Raw genomic sequence first — 6,000 nt, forward strand, 5'->3', positions numbered from 1 at the left:
GCATAATGACTAAAAAAGTAAATTGTTATTTATTTAATTTTTAATTTTTACTTATGTGGTGCTTAAAAGTACTATTTAAGTTTTTTTTCCAATTAAAAATAAAAGTATTATACTATTTGATGTAAAGATTTTACAGAAAATAAAAACATGTTTAAAAGTTAAAGTTTTACTTAAGTTGTTTAACAACACTATTTTCTTTTTTTTACTAAGAATGTCATCAATTGTTAACAAAAAATTTAGAAAAAGTCATTATAAATTTGTATAGACCCTTTATTATAGCATTTGAGTTGTGTAAAAACAATAGTTAATGTAGTTTGAGCATATTACTTTACAACTGATGATAAGGTTTTTTTTTTATAAAAAAATCTTTTTACTGTATTAATAATTTTGATGGAATTTTTACGTAACCTATGTTATTACTTAAACTAGAAAAAACTTACTAGTCTTACACAGTATTTAACGAAACTTTAATTGCTATCAAAAGAATGATATTTTTAATAACAAGCTTTCGATTATTAAAACAAATGGATGTTTTTTTATAAAGAAGTTAATTTAAACTATTACTATAACTTCTTTGTGTTATAAGATTTTTATGTTAAACTTATGAAATAATAGTAGTAAATAATGCAAAACTAGTTTGACACTAAAAAAACTGATTATTGTTTAAAAAAAAAAAACCTACTAAGCTTCAGTACTATTACTGATGGCAGTTTAATATATAAAAATAAATATAGTGTAACTTTTTTCAAACCACTTACAACTTTGATTCGAAGGACTATTGTTTTAGTTAAGAAAAATTATTAAACATGAAAGCTGTTTATAATTTTAATTTATGTTTTATTGAAAAACCAATACTTTAATGTTTATAATTAATTTTCATTATGCCTAAGCTGTCTAAAAGAATTTGAATATTTCCTATGTCTATTAGTTTTGTTTTTCCTTTATATATACGATTTCGTGAAGCAAGCTGTAGTGATAAAATGGTCTGCCGTCACAAAGAGCATAAAATTGCTATTTTTTCAGCGAGTATAAACCAAATTTTGTTTTAGAACAAATATTTTGTATTGCCATTCTAATTTTGTATAGAATTAGGTCTTTTTTTTATTTAGATTAGAAGCAAAATAGAAAGCAAAAACTATCAGAAACTTACTTATTTTAATGTCTTAATAAAAATTATATTAATCTTATATTAATGTTTTTGTTTTGTCAATTATAAAATACTATGTGTTTAAAGTACTAAATAAAACAAAACGTATATGTAGTTAGAATAAGGATTCAATTAAAAAACTTAAATTATTTCTGAAATGATTATTAGTCAATAAAAGTTTCATTTAAATATTATTTACAATTTTTGTAAATACAAATAAAGTACTAAAAATACAGCAATTCGATAAAACAATTATGTTGGTCTAAAAGTTGTACCTAATGAACAACACTGAAACTACTAAGATTATACTATCAAAAATTTGATGTGATAAGACGCATCTTAATATTTAAAATAGTTGAAAAAATTTCTGAAAATATTTGTAAATTTCTGAAAACTAAAATTAAAATTACTGCGTTAAAAAGTTAAATGAAAAAATAAGTAACCAAAAAAACTTGCAATTGTTCAAAGTTATTTCAGTTTTTAACAAAAGTAAATCTATTGTTAGAACTGATGTTGTTTTGAATTTTTTTGTTTATGAAACTATACTTTTTTCGAAGTACTTTTACATAACTACATGTTAAAAAATAAGCTTTATATAATTTTGTATGAATACATAGATTAAACTATCTTGTTGTTTGAATAAACTTAAAAATATTTATATATATATTTTTTTTTACTTAAAAAAATGTTAAATACATGCTAAGAAATTTAAAATATAAAAATGTATTACAAATGACTTTTGTATCAATTTTAACTATAATTACACCGTAACGCACTATTTTATTGTAAAAAATCTAAAATAATATTCTAATATTAAATTAATTTAAGTTGTAACAAAGTTTATGTTTAATAATATGTTTTAAACTAATAATGTTTTAAATAAGTTATGATTTTAAATAACGATATGTAACAGTTACATTATTGGGTAAAACTTGAAACGAGATTGAAACACTGTAATTTTTCTGTACTAAAGTTTTAATATTTCTTTTAATAAAGCGTCAAGTAAAAGATATTGCATATCAATAACAAATTTTGTATGTTTTATAGTAAGACGATAATATCAGTAGCAAAGCTTTGTAGAGAGTTGCAAAATAATTTTGTAACAGCATATTACAGCTGTGTAAATAAAAACGAGGACATGAGAGATTATGTTAAGAATTTAAGTTTTCATTTTTTAATATACAAACTTTTGAAATGCTATGCTGCGGTAAAGCATCAGTGACGTCACCAAGTGCAAAATAAATATTTTATTGCAACAAAATTTTGGTCGCAATATAATTAATTTTTTAAGTTAACTAGTTTTATTTTTTTTTAATGCGAACAAATTACTTTCAACTAATGCTATAAAGTACAACTAATGTTAGAACTCTAAACAGTTACTAATAATACTTATTTTAGTACTGACTTAATAGAGTAAAACAAAATATTTTTTTAAAACAATCTGTGTTTGAAATTTATATAATTGTGCATAAGTTATAAAATCAACTCTTAAAAAAAAATAGTAAGTATAAAAACTGTTATTTTTTAAATAACATAAAATAAATAAATGTCAAATGGAACATTGAAAACATATACAAATGCAACTTTTATATTTATGGGACACCTTCAAAATCCATCCGCGCTCAAAATCCACCAGATCAAAATCCGGCCAGTCAAATTCGAGAATAGCTAACCGATCGAGGGTAAGGGTTAGGGGTTAAGTGATAGTGAAAAAAAATAATGAATAAATAAATGAAAACTTATGAAGCTTACTGTTGTCTTGATAATGAACTAATGAGTATATTTTGATGAAACTTTAGCAGTTTATAATATCAATAGTCTAATTACCTTTTAAAGTTATTTAGTTTTAAAATATTGTTAGTTGATTAATTTCAAACTACTTTATTTTAAATAGAATTAAATATCTGTGATTAGTAAAAATGTGCTAATTCTTATATTAAATACTAAAGATTTTAAATTTTTTATTAAAATATTTTTATGATTTTAGTAAAAAATGTTTCCTAAGTTTATTATTATTTTAAACTCTCTATTTCGACTTATAACTCGTTAATAATTTCCTAGTTGTAGGTAAACTTATAAAATAATCATTTGTTTTTAGGTTATGTACAATTGCTTTTAAAACATTTCTGCGACAATAAATTTGTGTTCAGTCCATAATACATTAACGAAAAACAAACAATTTTCCAAAAAAGTATGGAATGGAAGTTCAACAGAAAAGTTTTGACAGCGACTAATTTTCAAAAAAAGAATACTTATATAGAATAAAACTTAAAATTAATTTGATGCGATACAAAATAGTTTTTATTAATTGTTTATGTTTGATAGACTGAAATAAATTAAACTTTTAAAATAGCGGAAACTAAAACAAATGCTTTTTCCTTAGTTCGAAAGGAAACTACCTCTATCTAATAGTACTGTTAACATTAAATATTTGATAAAATAAAGTTTTTTACAGCTTTACTCGCTGTTTAAAATTAAATTTCATGAGTTCGGATAGTTAATATTGTTATAAATAGTTTATGTACAAACTTATGAAGGTTACAGTTGTGTGAAACAATGGCGTCATAAGGTTATTTTAGCTGAACTTGGTTTAAAGTTAGATGTTATATTTATAGTTTTCATTTATCTTTCAATACAAATTTATAAAGTCTGTATGTATTTTTGTCTGAATAATTAATTTATGAGTATATTTATGAATATGTTTTTTTAGCAAAAAATGTTACTTATTATATTAAATACTATAATTTTACAGTTTTTCGATAATTGTTTGTTTTGTGTTTTAAATAAAAAGAGTTTTCGAATTTAATTTAAAATTTTTCAACTTGCTATTTTTACTTAATACTTATCAAATTTTCTTATCTGTAAGTAGACCATTAAAATAATCATTTAATTTTTAGGTAATGTACAACTGCTTTTAAAACATTTAAAACTTTGTATTTTGTCCATGACATATTGAAGAAAAAAAAAAAAAGGGAAATGCAACTAAAAAGTTTTGACAATACTTAATTGCAATAAAAAAATAATTTTAGTTTTATTTTGATGTGGCACGAAATAATTAGTCACATATTCAGTTTTAATTATTTCGATTATATAAAACAATAAGTGTTGCAGGTACTTTTTAATATTTTTATCTGATTTCAAGTAAAACTATAATTTCTGCATTACTTTAAATTTTGTAACACAAACTTAATTCTTTGCCATTCAACTTTTAATATTTTTAAATAACTAACAGGTTTAAAGAGAGTTTACACATTCTTAAAAATTTATTTTTGTTCTAGTAGGTTTAAATATAGTTACAATAGTAACAACTATTTTTAACTTGAAAAATTGCATATTTAGTGCATAATAAAGAGCTAAAATATATTTTTATATAAATCAAATAAGTTTTTTTTCGAATTATAGTAATAAACCAACTGTTTTTTTATATTTCCAATGCATGTTTAAATTTTGTTTAATGATAAAAAACCTGATGTGTTCTAACTAAGAACAAAAGAACAAATAAAATTTTTAAGAGTGGAAACTAAATTGTATATGTTTAACTTTAGTGTTTTATTTTGAAATACCCTCAAACATTAACTAACTGCTAAAATAATATTTTAACTATATATGTATATATATATATACATATATTACAGCTGGTTTTAACCTTCTTTAAATCCACCATTTGTTTTTAAAGATCATTAGTTTAGTTAAAACTTTTAATTTTAGTTAAAAAAGAGAACTAATTTATTATTTATTTTCTGAAAAGTTTACGCTGTTTTTTCTGAAAGTGTGGAAAAGTGTTAAACACATTAACCATTACTTATCTTTTTTAGTAAATGAAATTTTATTTGATTTTATTTACTACATAAAACTCCTTTAATACTATTTGATAAAACTTAAACACAAAGCTTTTCAAGAATTAAAATCAGTAAAGTATCATTTAACACTTATACTCATAAAAAGTAAACATGTAATTGTTTAGGTTGTGGTTGAGCATAATGTTTTAAATTTTAATCGCTGTATGTTACGGAAATATTTTGTGACATTTAATTAAATAAAAACACTGTTAAGTTCTAGTTGGTGTTCATATTAAAGTATTTTTTTTCTGTAGAAATCAATATTTTTTATTAATATAATTTTTATAGTTTTTGCATTCATTATCTATATATTTTAAAAATACTGTAATAACAGCTTAGAAAAGACTAGTAGCATAATTTTCTTAAATCCTAATAAAGTAAATATATACAAGCTAATTTAAATTTAAAGTAAAAATATGTCTATCTCTTTGTGTTTTTAAATGAAATAATATTCAAATTTAATTATTGCTTTAGCTTATTTTCGCTGTTTAAAATTAAATGTCATGATGGCTTAATTTAATTTACATATATTTCTATTTGTATATTCTTCTATACTTGCACGAAAAGAAATTGAACGAGGTTACTTATTTGAACTAGAGGATAAAATTGCACGAGAACAAAATCGTGCGAGACCAAATTTGCACGACGGAACACATTTGCACGAAGACGATTTCGCATCAAGGGTCAATTTTGCACTAGTTACTTTTTTGCATCAGAGTTAAGAAAAAAATAAAAAATAAATAAAAAACTTACTGACCGAAGGTAAGGGTTAGGGGTAACAGTTATAGTAAAAATAATAATGATGAATTAACTAAAAAAAATCATTAACAATATAATGACTATGTAAAAAAAAGCGACCAACCGATGGTAAAGGTTAGGGGTAACAGTGATAGTAAAACGAAAAAAAAAATATTTATACATAAAAAACTAAACAAAAACAATTTAGCTTCCGAGGGTAAGCGTTAGGGTGCAAGTAAAAAAAAACTAAATTAAAACAAAAAAATTGAAATTAAT

The sequence above is a fragment of the Thalia democratica genome, chromosome 1, assembly GCF_965202585.1.
Source record: "Thalia democratica chromosome 1, ktThaDemo2.hap1.1, whole genome shotgun sequence".
Lineage (NCBI taxonomy): Eukaryota > Metazoa > Chordata > Thaliacea > Salpida > Salpidae > Thalia > Thalia democratica.